Source organism: Pleurodeles waltl, chromosome 2_2 (assembly GCF_031143425.1).
Source record: "Pleurodeles waltl isolate 20211129_DDA chromosome 2_2, aPleWal1.hap1.20221129, whole genome shotgun sequence".
Lineage (NCBI taxonomy): Eukaryota > Metazoa > Chordata > Amphibia > Caudata > Salamandridae > Pleurodeles > Pleurodeles waltl.
This window is the reverse complement of record NC_090439.1, coordinates 488886216-488902061: the sequence shown is the minus strand read 5'-3', so window position 1 is coordinate 488902061 and position 15846 is coordinate 488886216.

Here is a 15846-nt window from a genome sequence, read left to right as displayed (position 1 = left end):
AATTGTATTGGCAATTGGCATTTCCATGTTTGGCATATTTGATTTACCAGCAAGTCCCTAGTAAAGTGCACCAGAGATGCCCAGGGCCTGTAAATCAAATGCTACTAGTGGGCCTACAGCACTGTTTGTGCCACCCATATGAGTAGCCCTGTAAACATGTCTCAGACCTGCCACTGTAGTGTCTGTGTGTGCAGTTTTGCACTGCCAGTTCGACCTGGCAAGTGTACCCACTTGCCAGGCCCAAAACTTCCATTTTACTACAAGTACGTCACCCCTAAGGTAGGCTCTAGGTAGCCCCATGAGCAGGGTGCAGTGTATTTAAAAGGTAGGACATGTTCTCTTGTGTTTTACATGTCCTGAAATACTGCTAAATTCAAATTGCACTACTGCAAGGCCTATTTTTCCCATAGGTTAACATGGTGATTGCCTTTAAATATGTTTTAAGTGCAGTTTCCCATTGGGAGCAGATAGAGATGTGGAGTTTAGGGTCTCTAAACTCGCAATTTAAAAATACATCTTTTGGTAGAGTTGGTTTTTAGATTGTCTGTTTGAAAATGCCACTTTTAGAAATAATTTCTTGCTTATCCAGTCTGTGCCTCTGCTTGCCAGTGGAATCTGTGCATCTGGGTTAGAATGACATTTGGGCTGTTTAGGAATTCCCTCTAGACAGTGATACAAAGGGAGCTGAGGAGTGTCCTGCATATCCTGAAGAATTTCCTGGGCCACAGTGGGGAGGGAGGAGCTGACACTTACACCTGAAATGTCTGTGCCTGTCCTCACACAATGCAGTCTCGAATCCCCTGTTGTGTGTCTGGGGCCAAACCTGGCCAAGGCAGGATCCTGTGAACTACAGAGGCTTTCCTTTGAAGTGTTCCTGCTTCAAAGGCAGAAATGAGTATAAGTATTAGTATAAGTAGTGGACCCAAACCCCCAGATTTTCAGATTACTTCTGGATCAAGAGGAACCTCTGCCTGGAGAAGAGCTGAAGAGCTGAGGAGAAGGGTTGCCCTGGCCTGTGCTGTGTTAGGCTATCCTGCAGTTGCTGCTTCTGCCTGTGCAAGGGGACAGAGACTGGACTCTGCCAAGGAGAAGAGCTAGATGCTTGAGGAGGACCTGCCACTCTGTCTGTTGCTTTGCTGTGCCAACCTGTTGCTGCCTCTTCTGCCTTAAAAGGGAAAGTAATGGACTTGGCTTTCTGAAGTACTGCTTGTGAGGTTTCTCCAAGGGCTTGGACTGAGCTTGCCCCCTGTTAAGAAGTCTCATTGGACATCAAAGATTTCACCTGCTAGCATCTGGGTACTCCTGTTGAGGACCCTGACTTGCCAAGTGGTGCCAATCAAGTTCCAGGTCCATTGGAAGTTAGTTCTGGTAAGAAAACAAGACGTTCCAGGCACCTTGATGACTCCAGAACCGGCACCGATGCACGAACCTGAGCCGCTTCCTGCAACCTAAAGCTGTGGTCCCTGCTGGAGTGCGATGACTCCGACTGACACTGCAGGCCCGGCGCTGCAGCAGCCTCTTTGAAGTTCTGCAACTCCATGAGTCCCAAAGTGCTGTGTCACCGATGTCTGTGACACCCAACTCTGCCACAGTGCCTGCAGCCTCGTGGCATGACCGATACTCCTTGAGGTCGCCCATCGTATCTTGACCCACCGTATTCATCGAGCCTGCCGGATCACCAGGAACTGATGCCTCACACTGACACCGCATCATCTATCCAGCTCTGCAGCGAGGAATGGATGCCGCACTGGATACAGTGATGCCTCACCTCCCGACCCCATGCACTGACTTGTTTCCTTGTTTACAAAGGTACAGTCCCTGGGGGTCCGGGCAAATCTATGACCTGCGCCGGCCTCCTCACAAGTGGCGTCGAATTTCTGGGAACGACTCCATCAACAACGTTGCGATAGCCCCAGTTAGAACTATTGTGTTTCCAAGTACTATATTGAAGTTTAAGCTTTGAAAATTCATATCTTTGCTTGTGTATTTTAGATTGTTGTTGTTCTGGTCTTGTTTTACACAGATATATTTTGGCTATTTTTAAATGATGTGGAGTGTGTTTGTGGTGCTTTCACTGTGTTACTGCATATGTTTGTACAAATACTTTACACATTGCCTCTGGGATAAGCCTGAATGCTCATGCCAAGCCACCAAGGGGGTGAGCAGGGGTTATCCAAGCTGTGTATTCCCCTTACCCTGACTAGACAGGGTCCCTGCTTGGAGAGAGTGGAAACTGACTGCCAACCAGAGATCCAATTTCTAACAATCCACAATTTAGCTTGTTTCCCAGATCAGTGACGCCAGCAACTACTCAGTGGAAGGGCAGGATTCCCAGGTCTCTTCCCACTGCCAGACAGACAGTATGATGGCAATCCATTTTGCACACTTGACGTGTAACATAAATGCAACTATTGTGAAGTTGACACATTTCTCATTTTGTAGATTTATGGAAAGCTTGGCCTATAGGGAACCTCCTTCATGCTCTTGGTTCCTCCCATTCATCTTGCACTCGAATGCCCTTGATTCACAGGAGTTGACTTCTTTGAGGGAGGGTAATGGCCTATCCAAGTTAAGGGCTAGAACCGGGGAACAATATTTACAGTGAACAGTGCAATTTATAACGTAACTGGCTACAAAAAAAGGCTTTCATGTGCCTCTGTGGTTTTAGATTTAGTTTTATTTTGGTCTTGGCCAATTGGGAGCTGACTTCCTGCTCCTGGCTGTGCCCCATCACCTCAAGCGTCACCACCGATGGGTCACTGTGGTCGTACTTCTTCAAACGAGTGCAGCAAGTTGTGGGCTAGACCTGGGGAACAAAACTTAGAGTGCACACTGCAATTAATAAAGTAACCACACACCTCCAGGTGTAGACTTAGGGGCAGATTTACAAGAAAGTAGCACATCGGTCCCAATGCACCACTTTTGTTGTGTCCCTCGATGCCCCCCTTGTGTCACCATGGTTGCACCATATTTACAATACTATGCACCATGGCTGTCGTTATCACAACAGCATCTAAATTTGTTATGCTGTTGTGGCGCTTTGCTGCACTAGCGTAAAAAATGTTGACACTAGTGCAGCAAAACACTGGGAGGCGCATAGATTATTATGAGTGTGTCACTTTAATGACTGGTCTAAGCAGACGTTAAAATGTAAGAATAAATGGCTCAATGAACTCTTGTAAATTTCACTGCGCTATTTTTGTGGGCCTCCCTGCGTGGGAAAGCCCTCTTGCATACATTATGCCTGGGGCAGGCATAATGTGGTGCACAGAGTATTAAAGTGGCGCAATACATGCATTGCACCTCTTTGTAAATATGGTGCGGATGAATGGCCTCCTTAGCATCATAAAAAAGGTTGATAAGGTGATGTTAAGGTGGCACTAGGGACTTGTAAATCTGCCCCTTAGTTTATGGTGGGCTTTTCAATTTGGTAGTCAGCTTCCAGTTATTGCCTATGCTCCTTGGTCTTGTGCTTCACCACCCTGTCTCACCGGGACTGGACCTCTTTGAGGGAGAGCAACAGTCCACCCAAGCCCCAGGCTGGGACTTTCCTTTCAAGTACTCATGGACAATAGGCTTTGAGGTCGCCAAGAGAAACACTGTCTGTGCCAGATCAGATATTCTATAACATCTATGGAGGGAGCAGAACGAGGGGGTCCCTCTCTGTTGAACCTCGAACTGTGTCTGTGGGTCTGAGCATAAGTATCTGTATGCCAGGGCATGCCTGCTAAAGTATAATACACGCCTACAAGTATACATGTTGCTATGTCACATGTGCATGCATGTCTGATCTATATCAGTGTGTGAGTGGGTTTAGTGTGTCAATGTGCATGTGTGCATGAAATACAGTATATCAAAGTCAAACATGTACTTTTTGCTTACGGCTAACGCCATGCTTGAACACACTTAGGTTGGTTCGTAGACAGCAGAGTAGCCTCAATTTCTCTGACTCATTTGCGGAATAAGTGTTTTTTTTGTCCATCCAGGGCGTCCTGGGCGGTCTCGTTGAGCAGCACCTAGTGGCAGGACCTAGGCGCAGGACCTGCTCGGCATTCCTTTGTCTTCCTCAGGACCTGGCGATGCTGCTGCCAAATGCTCGTCCACAGATGGTGGTAAAGTGCCATATTCCGTTCCAGTTCATTTCCTGTCACCGGCATCAACGTATTACAAAGTAGACAGAAACTCGGTCATCTGTAACGTGCCAGTTTTTATAAGAAAAGGGATGACGTTCTAGGTCCTTAACATATTAAACAAACGCTGGTCAAACATTTTGGAGGCTTAAAAAACGGCCAGGTTCACCGTCACAGTTTAATTAGTGTAAATTCCCCACTTTTAAATTAATACCATTCGAAGAACCTCATTATTCACCAAAATAGAGCCCACCTCCGGGAAAATCGTTTTCTGCGTTCACAGAAGAAATATCATTTTTATTTGCTATTTAGTTTCTTAGAAAATATGAAACGCGTATGTCCTGACAGCTGGAAACGAATGCTGGACTTTCCTAGCTACTCGGCGTTTCGATGACTTCACGCTGCTCCGAGCCTTATATTTTCTACATCGTTCAACTTAATATATATGTGGTATGAATTATGAATGGAAATAGACGTTTTATCCTACAAAACGCGAGCTTGCACTCGTACGTTGATTAATATATACATAGTATTACACATTTAAAGTGTAATACACTGTGGGAGTTAATCTCCTGCCTAGGGCAGGGAGTGAGTGTACCAGAGCAGGATTCCTAGGCATAGTTGGTGACTACCATAAATACCTACCACTTGTGAGGTTGAAAATTTCACAACCGCTTTCGGCTCAATAATACAAGAACCAATTTCAATTCAAAGGTAAGAAGGGGGAAGGAATAACATGCAATTTTTGGGGGTGTAAGGCATTCTCATAGTGTAGAAATATTTTTACCAAGTGTGAAAATATTTTCACATAGAAGGAAAATATCAGTACGCACGAATACACTTTGTCTAAGCATTTAATCTGTGCGCGAGAAGGGAGGATGTGGAAATGATTATTCGTGTGCCTATTTAGATAGAATGTGGAAATGCTTATTCAGGAAACTACTCCTAGAAAGGAGTAAGGGTTACATCTTCATCTTTGAGAATTTATAAAAGATGTAAATTTACTCCGACCATAGGTGTACAAGTACAGAACTACATTTACCCTTTTCTGTGAATTATGCGTCTCAGGTGAAAACTGAAGAAACTAATGCACTTCCTATATTTACGGCAGGACTTACTCATGGACTGTTCATGTATAGCTTGAATGCGATGAAAATTAGCGAAATTGCTTTATGGAGGTGTGTGCCCCATCCATTTACGCCTGCTTCGCGCATTACGAATGAGATTTAAATTACATGCCTGAGTTACGACTTTTCCTGGATGTAAGTGAAACTAATATTTGGAGAAATCCTTTGTGAGTAAGGCCTTAAGGGTCGACCGAAACATTTCTAAACCATACGACACTTTAGTTCACCAGAAAGTGAACTACGGCGACATGCCGATTACACCAGCCAAGCCCCTGCTAGCATTTCGTGTTTTAACACTTTCTCATCGTTTATTATTTTACAGCAATATTGTTGCAGTCTCCTGTATGCAGCTCTATTTTTGGCATTTTAATAGAGACAGTGCCAAGACTCAGTGCTGGGCAGCAGAGTGACAATTTCTGAGTCACTACAAAAAATCCATATGGCCTTTGTTCATGCGAGCATGAGAACCTGTGTTCAGCAATGAGTACATTGTGCAGAACTGCTTGTTACAGCTGAGGTTCCCACTCCACCCGCAGACTGGCAGTTCTTTCAAATCCTGAGCTTGTAGCCACATTCCTGCCAATCTCATACGCGGGGATTGTTAAAAACCTATTAATAGCCATTCTAGCATTTCTAACCCCACTTATTTTTTCGTGACACATAAGCTTGGCTGAACTTCATGAGCAGTGACATTTCACACTTTTCTGAGAAAGTAGAACGTATACTTGTAGCTTATCCAAAAGTGACACAGTTTTCATTGGTAAAGCAATGTGGCCCAATTTATCTGAGTTCATTTAATTTTATGACACCTGGTTGAAAAAAAAAAAAAACAGAAATGAAATGTTAGAACTTTATGTTGGGATGAACTGCGGAAAAGGTGCACTAACCAGAAAACGTGGACTGGCAACATTAGCATAGAAAGGATTGAACGTTTTTTTAAACATGCTATTCAAATCAATTTCAACATCACGATCTTGATGGGCAGAAACACCTATTAATATTACTCCAAGCACATTCCATTCTATTGATTTTTATCTCACCTGTGCCGTTATGATAGAAATCAATGATGTCCAAATCATTCTTGGCCCATGCCCTGTGTGGACAGTCCACCCTAAACCGAGTGGGCATATCTATCTGATTAGGGACAACAGCAACCCAGACATGTTTCAGCTTTAATGGGCCCATCAATGAGATGCAGCCTGAGTCCTATAATTGCAGCACACACTGATGCAGACACTGACACATCCAGGCAAACATTGATGCATACAGTAACACATGCAGGCACATGCTGACACATATGCTGACATGCCCAGACAAACACTGATGCATACTCTAACACAGCCAGGTACACACTCATACATACACTGATACACCCAGGCAAACACTGATGCACACACTGACACACACAGGCAAACATTGATGCATACAGTAACACATGCAGTCACACACTGACATATATGCTGACAAGCCCAGACAAACACTGATGTATCCACTAACACAGCCAGGTACACCCTCATCCATGCAGTGATACACCCAGGCACACACTGATGCATACACTGACACACCTGGGGAAACACTGATATAAAACTGACACACCCAGGGACACACTGCTGCACGCACTAACACACCCAGGCACATACTGATGCACACACTGACACATCCAGGTATGCACTGATGCATACACTGAGACAATGACACACCCAGGTGGGCACTGATATATAGATTGACCTATCCAGGGAAACGCTAATGCATACACTAGCACACACAAACACACACTGATGCACACACTGACACACACAGGCACACACTGATGCATACAATGATAAACCCAGGGAAACACTGATATGTACACTGACACAGCCAGGGATACACTGATGCATACACTAACACACCCAGGCACGCACTGATGCACACACTGAAACACCTAGGCATGCACTGATGCATACACTGAGACACTCAGGCAGACCATAGAAATTCACTTAAAAGAACAAAGGTTACAGAGATGTTATGGTCAGGCTCAGATTTTAACCATACCAAACCATAGTAATCCACCAGTTATAGTTAGAGTTATCTCAAGTAACTATAACGCCCCTGTAACATTTGTTTTTTCAGTGAATATGTATGTATATATATATATATATACATATATATATATATATATATATGTGTGTGTGTTCAAAAATAAACATGGGAGTGTGGTCAGACCAAGATGATGGGTGCACTGCATTGCACTCCCGTACCTACCCCACCGCATTGTCTCTTGCCTGCCTATGGATAACTGAGACTTACCTGGCAGTCAGAGAACCTGCTTACACAAAGCCGAGGGTGACCTAGAGATGCCCAGACTCCCAGAGGTCTGCTAGTGGACATGGGGGGCATGGCTGCAGCTGCCAAAAAACCTCCCCCCCTCTTGGGTAGAGAGCACCCTGTGGGTATGGGTTTGAGAGACCCCAAGAGAAGATGAAACTCTGACTTGTAGAAATTACCATACTTTACCAGCGTAGTGGGAGAGAGCTTCATCTTCTGGTTGCTGTCAGTGATGGGATGATGAGTACTTATTAACATTTTCTATATCCTAATGTAATTAAGTATCCACACAATAATGCCCATATTGTTTTACACTGATAGGTTGGGGAAATGCAACACATATCATACAAGTAGTGTGCATAGTAAAAAGCAGTAAGGGGGAGGGTTATGGGTGGGTGACATATTTTTACTAAGTTAGGGGAGTAGAAAGGTTTAAGCCCACAAATAGGAAATGTGGGGAAGGGTATAGCTTATGAAGTATCCTCAAGTTTTCATTATATTGACCTCCATATGTACACACAAGAACACATAAAAAAGGGAAGAGACATGAGATGATCCCCTGGATACATTACCCCATGACAAGTGAAGAAATAGAGCTGCAAGCATTGGAAATCCTCTCATTGAACATTAATGGCTTAACCAATAGAGTCAACATTACTGCATGATACTCATTAACTGATATTACACTGTAGATGCCTATATCCCTGAAGCATGCTGGAAATGGAAAGACACTGCTAACTGCTATGTGGAAATTTAGGCTATGTGGGGTAAACAACCAATACCAATCCTTATTTTTTTGTACCTACCAGACTCCAGCAATGATCCCTTCATGTGATAGGCCATAAATTATTAGAATCTGGTACCACAAGACATATAATAAGAGGCAACTTTAATGATGTCCTTCATAGAGAGATACATAGATCCGCATCTGACACTGACACACCAAATGTGACCACCAGCCTGGCACAATTCACACATACTTTGGGGCTGACATGTATTGAGAATAAAACATCCACCTGACAAACAATACTCCTTTTTCTTTTCATGGATAAGGCAATAGCAATACAAAAGACAGAGTATTCAACCCAGGGTGTCTTGGATCATTTCCCACTTAAAAAGAAAAGAATGGAACACATCATACTTTCACTAAATGCCTGGAAATTACTACACAAAGATGTGGTGAGGGGCTTACAGGCAAACTCCAAGCTTTTCTGTGTTGAAAACATGGGGGACAGTAGACCTCCAATTACCCTCTGGGAAGCTTTCAAATGTGTCCTTAGGGATAGAGCACAAAACCTCGTGGCACAGGGTAAGAGACGTGGGGCTCAGAGAGTTATAGTCTTGAAGATGGATATTATTGAAAATGATGTCCTTTCAGTGGATGTTCTGAGGCACTTAGAGGTCAGGAGAGAGGAACAAATAAATATTACCAACCAGGTTGCCAAAAAGCAATACATAGCCCAACAAAGACAACTATATAAGAAAGAAGACAGATCAGGTTGACTATTTGCTTGGTTGAGCAAAAGAGAGAAAGAACAGAGATGAGTTGGAGAAATCCAACTGACCAATGGGCAGGCAAGTAGAACAGACCAAGGCATATCACAATAGTTTGCAAGAAATGAAAAGTACTATGCACTGGATGACAAGCAATGGTTATGCAAGACATAGCTTATTTCCTTGGTGAGTTACACCTGCTGGTTCTGACTAAAATGTATAGAAAGACTCTAGAGAAGTTGTTCTCTGTTGAAAAGCTTACTTATGCTCTCAAAAGCACACCAAATGAAAAACATCATGGCCAAATGGCTACTCACTCGAAATTTACAAAATGTTCTCCTTGATTGTTGGCACCCACATGTTAAATATGTTCAGGGAGGTTTGTGGGGAGGAGGCACTTCCTCCAGAACGTTCTCCAGAACTCCTTCATGCAGCTATAGTGGTGATATCAAAACTGGGCATGCCCAGGAATATATGTAGTGCCTTTTGACCCATTTCACTTCTTAACACATAGGTGAAGTTGTTAGCCAAAATGTTTGCAAACCACCTTGCATGTGTAATCACCACTTTAATTCACCCACTCCAAACATGCTTTATGCTCCGAAGGATAACTCAGCAAAAGCTTAGTAGACTGCATAATTGTTTCAATTAACTGGGCCAAACTTAGGACGCAATGATCATGTTATCATTAAACACTGAAAAAGTGTTTGACTCCATTGATCAGGCGTACCTCCATCATACGCTGATTGTATTTTGTATTTGGTCCCCTATTTTGTAAATGGATGGGACTGCTACATAACAGACCAACGGAGGCAGTCAACATTCACAGTGTAATGTCATCCCCTCACCCCCAGGGTGATGTACCGGGCAGGGGTGTCCTTTGTCACCCCTCCTTTTTCCCCTCTGCATGGAACTCGTGGAATGTTGGCCAGACTTGGGCATGATTTCTTGATGTGATGGGACAATGTAAAAAGTCTTGTTCCGTGCTAACAATATTTTGCTGTATTTGTCTGATCCAGAGATGGCCTTTACAGTCACTTTATCAATATTCCAATCTTTTGAGAAATACCCAGGATAAAAGATATTTTGGGAAGAATCAGTAGTTTATACTATGGGCACATGGTATTACTTGGGTGATTTCTAAGACATGATCAAGATAACACCAAATACAGTACATTTCCTCGATAGGAAGGTGGATATAGTTAGGTGTGAATATAGGCAGATGCAGAGAGATGGAGATGGTTACCTCTTTCCTTAATGGGGAAAGAGGCAATTAATAAAATGGATATACTTCCAAATCCACTAAATGTCCCACAAAACATCCTGTTCATCATACCAGATTCTAACTTTGTCAAAATAGACAAGATTAAACAGAGTCTTCTATGGGACAGAGGCAAGCCAAATACTGCCCTTCAGTCCCTTCAGAATATAATGGAGGCATTGCATTGCCAGATATTAGGGCATACTATTGGACGGGGCAGCTACAGACAAACAACAAGTGTGGGTTCACCTCAAGAATCGACTCAGCTCTGACACTGGAAAGACTGGGACTAGATGATCCCTCATATATACATTATATGATCAAAGAAGTAGGTAACATCTGCTGCATTCCACCCAGGTAACACTAGACATATGAGACAAAGTACATAGAAATAAAAGTTCCATCAATTACAACATGCACTGCGAGCAGAGAAAATACACCGGGAAGAGGTTCCAAATAGCAGCCACCTAGAGAGTAGGCTATTCCAAGGAAGAGATGACAAGTAATGTAGTCTCACCAATATAATAAATAATAAACCTGATAAACTTACAAAACCTAGGGCATCCTGGGAGAACAACATCGGTCCTATGGAGGAGATAGATGGGAAGGCTGCCCTAATGCACCCCAACGAGGTAGCCACTAAGTATAAATTGAGATTACTTCAGCTGAAATCCTTCTTAGACATAGCTGATTATTGAAAATCGGCAAAATTTAGAGTCCTATTGTTTGTGATGTGGAGTGAATAAATTCACATTCTTACACACTCTCTGGGAATGTTCTCTTAGTGTCAGATAATAGAACACCATTGTCAATGAACTAGAAGAAATTATGGACATGGTCGTCCCGACAGCACCTCAGGGTGTCCTGCTAGCTGTTGAAATTTGAAGGATAATTTATAAAATGCAACTTATGCTCAAAACAAAGCTTCTAGATGATGAGATCACAAGAAAGCTGAAATGAGAAAGCAGCAGGAAGTATACAAGGAGGGCCGAGATCACTTTTCAGGCTCTCAGAGAACCTGGCTCTTTTAGATTCACAAACAAAGACATAGGGAAGGAGTTCCAGGATTTGGCTCCAGTCACAGCTGGAGAGCTACAACCCAACTGGGTAGTGCTGTATCTGGGACAGAGAGTGAAGTGTGCATTAGAAGAGCTAAGAGGTCTGGAAGGAACATGACATTCAAACAGCCTCTGAAAACTAAGGGGACAGTATTTAAAAACTGCCCTATGCAAGTGTGTCAAAACTTTAGATTGAATTCTCCTTTGAAAGAAAAGCCAGTGAAAATCCTTTATTTGAGAAGAAGACACCCAAGAGCTTTTGGGAAGATGAAGAAGAAGCCCAGTTGCTGAATTCTGCACCTGCAGAAGTTCGTAAATCCGAGATATAAGGCATTGGATTAATTCAGCTGGAATGTTATTAATGTATGGATCACCTTCTTTCTGGCCTTGAGGGGATGAAGGTCTAAAACCATACAAAGCATTTTAAGTAGTCTAAAGAAGGTTGACAGGATCTTCTGCTTAAAAGAAACGGACTATCAAATTTCACACCTAAATTCTTCACAACTTGGGCTGGGGGAGGAGATGGGTCGTATTCCTACAGCCACCATAAACCGCTCCGAATGTGTTTATTTTTACCAACTATCAGCACTTCAGTCTTACCTGTCTCAAGCCTTAGAAGGCTTTCATTCATCCAGGATTCAACCAAAAAAATATATTGCATGATTTTTTTCTTGGCCAGATAATAGGTCACTTGTTAATGACACAATCTATTGAGTATTATCTGCATAGGACATCACATCAAACTCAACGCTTCGGGTGAGGACAGCAAAAAGAGACATGTAAATATTAACAAGGGTAGGACTCAGTGACGATCCCTGAGGTACCCTGCAATCCAAAGGAGTGGGATCAGAAGAGAATGGAGGGAGGCGTACAGTGTGGACATTGTTAATTAAAAAGTTAACAATCCAAGTTAACACCAGGCACTGAACACCTATTTGCCTTAATCTATGAATGAGTTTAGAATGTGAAATGGTGCTGAATGCTGCAGACAAATCAAAATAAAATAAGAGTGTCATCTCTATAGAAATAATTTTATGATGCTCAGATACTGACAAAAGAATGTACTCTGTACTATGCGATGAACCCAGGAGCTTATTCACCTCCAGATATTCAGAAACCTGTGCATCAGTGTGTATTTCCAGCTTTTATATATGAGCTAAGAGCAAGGAAATGGCCCCCAACATTTGATTGTAGCGATGGATCAGCATTGATATTTTAGAAAATCAGAGTGATGTGGGCAAGTTCCATGCAATGTCGATCTTACATGACTAATCTGTTATGTAGGTTAGGATTTATGCTAGCAAAGAGGAGGGATGCCATGATGGAATGTAGGCAATAACAACCAACTAACAGCAATTGATTGCAGGCAAAGATATGTGTAGGGACACAGAAAGATTGGTTTATACTCGAGGAGGTTGCCCAAAAAAGTTTGATAACATTTGGGGCAGATGGAGAGAGTACTATGGTCTATAATGGAAAGGTCTAGATGTACTAGCCTGATGTTTAATCTTGCTACATTAATCTGTAGGAGAACTGACACCTCTTTTGCTCCTAGTCAAATCACTCTCAACCTGAAAAACCTAATTTTGACAGCTTCAGCTTGAGTCTCACTAACTTTGCAGAGTGATCTCTAACCTATCTTGGTTTGGAAAAGCTAGGGAACATTGTGTCTCTCTAAAGCTCACCAAGTATGTTAATATAAAAAACCTCCTCACCAAAAACCCAGCTGGATTCAGACGTGGGTTAAATACTGAGTGATCTAATGTCAACATAACCAATTACATCTACTGCATCTTCAACAAGGGTGACTCCTGTCTTTATGTCCTACTGGGCCTGACAGCAGTGTACGACACAATGGATCACTCCAGGCTGCCAAAATTATCTGAACAGAGAATTGGCCTATGCGACAAAGCCCTTAACCGGTTCTAAAACAATATCTGAAAAATACAGAACATTTACTAATCTCTCCCAGAAACAAATGCAATTTGGATCTATCATTACTAAACATATTTTCCCTCAATAACCCCTCTCTTATTCTCCCATTTACTTTAACATCTCTGGCCTTCCTCATCGATAGCTCCCTGCTCTTATCCCGCAGATCATCTACTGACCCTTAATTCAAGTAAGAACTGCAGCCCATTGTCTAATCATATCTTGACTTCATTATAGATATTCAGTTGTTGTGGCTCTCCCAAAGGCCTTGCTTGCCCCTTTGAAAATGGTCTTCCTTGCAACTATTTGTCTGGTCCGTTCTTAATGAAATGTAATCACATAACTCCAGTCCTCAGGGAATGCCACTGCCTCTCCATTAAAACAATAATTTTATTTAAATGTGGATGCTTCATCAATAAGGCCAACCATCTCTAGTCCCCTCCTTACCTTGCAGCTTTGCTCGCCATTTCTGGTGAAGAGATTGAACTCCGGAGAAGGAACACACTCCTTTGAAAACTCTTTCCTTGAATATGTCTCCAGCACTAAAACAATCTTTCTTGGAAGCCATGGCCAGCTTCTGGAGTTCCCTAGCCCCATCCATCAGAACCCAATCTTACTTACCTTCAGGAAACTTTTTAAAAACACACCTTTTGTGCTCTGCCCCGATTCAACCCATACAAGCACTACTGTTGATCACATCCTCTGCACCTATATCTCTTGTATGCTCTCACTGCTCTCTTCTCTCTTGAACTGTTTCTTATTGATCACAGTGTATTTTTTGTATCTGACATTTATATCTTCCTAGTTATTTCTATAGAGTTCCTCCACCTTCTTGGTAAAGTGACTGTGAGAAATTGGATTACTGGTTCAAGAGGGTAAAACCCTACTTAAGCAGGAACCATAATCTTTCTCAGGGTGAGGTACAAGTAAACCCCAAATTAACCTGGCATAAGTTAATGGGGAAAAACACACCAAGGATGCAGGGACTAACTGTGATGCTATAGAAAACTATGAATTAGTAAATGAATGAAGTGCTGAAACAAATTAAAAAATTAGTTACATCATGTCTGCAGTGGAAGGACACAACTCATCCAGTGAGAACTCTGAAACTAAAATGCTCCTAAGCAGAGCAATCAAGACTAGGGAGGAAAGCCATTGAATCAAGATCAGTCACCTTACAGAGACATCAAAGGTATTCAGTCATGACCATGGGGCTGACCCAAAGCCCATTCTAAGTATATGATAGGTTTTGAAAAGGGTATGTCAGCCACTAACTCAGGACTAAAAGGATCATTCAAAAGAAATGGTCTTTGCAATATATTTTTCTTAAGAACAACAAATGCAAGGGACAGTGATTAAAAATGAACACATATCTGAAAGTAGTGCCCACCGCACAACAGTTATGTATAACAAATTCATTTCAGGTGCAGATATTGTGTGATCAACAAAGTTTTAACAGCTATGAATTGATCGAAAGTTATAGTACCAAAATATCATAAACAAAATATTGTCTAACAGAGACATTGTTTACAAGAATATCACTAAAATGAAGTTAATTGTAGAAAATGTAAACATAATAGGATTATATGGATGCAATATTCTTGCTAATGACATTCTGACATACAACTCATCAAGAATCATGTGGTTTACAGTGTTAACATTGAGCTTAAGCACTATGGTATAGACACCTTCAATTTCAGGCAGCCAAACTCATCCTGGTCTATTTATGGTATGACACCTGTCTGATCCCTTCAATATCAATCTGTTAGACATCAAAGCTTACTTTGAACAATTTAACTAGAGCACCCACAGTTTGAAACATGAGGTCATGAAAGACTCGTAATATAGGACAGCGTTTAAGAAGACATATTCTATGATTCACTAAATCCAATACATATCGTGTACTACCTGCTCCCCCATACATTTGATTGTGTAGTAGGTGGAAAAGAAAATATGCTTTAACATGTCCTGGTCATTCCTGGAAGATCGCAGCGACACAACTCATTACTAAAAATAACGTCACATCAGAGCACTGTCATTCCATTTTCCCTTGTGATTGTATTCACATCTATTCTTGGTAGAAGAGGTAACTAATCAAGATATTGAGCACGGTGACAGAATAATTACCAGCATAATGTATCACAGAAGGGGACTTGTTAGAGTTAAAAAAAACTTGACTGACGGTCTTTAAGAAATTAATGATTTTTTTTCAATAAAGGTCTGGAGACATCGCGGACAAGTGATTGGCACAAATTAACAAAGGTATTTTAGAAAACGTTGCTTGAGATCGCTTTATTGGCAGAGAAGGTTGTTTGTTTTATAGTGCCTGGTAGAAGTATCTTGCAATTTGTAAACGTTGCAAGTCATCTTTATTGAACACATTGCAGCAGTTTGCCTTTTCAGATCTATTATGCAGAAGCTATTTTCCCTTTCTGTGAAACTAGAGACATGAGGAGGAGGAACCAGTGGTTGAATTATAGACTTTGTTACTAAGAAACCAGGATTCAATATCCAGCTTCCCCATTAAGCCTTATGGT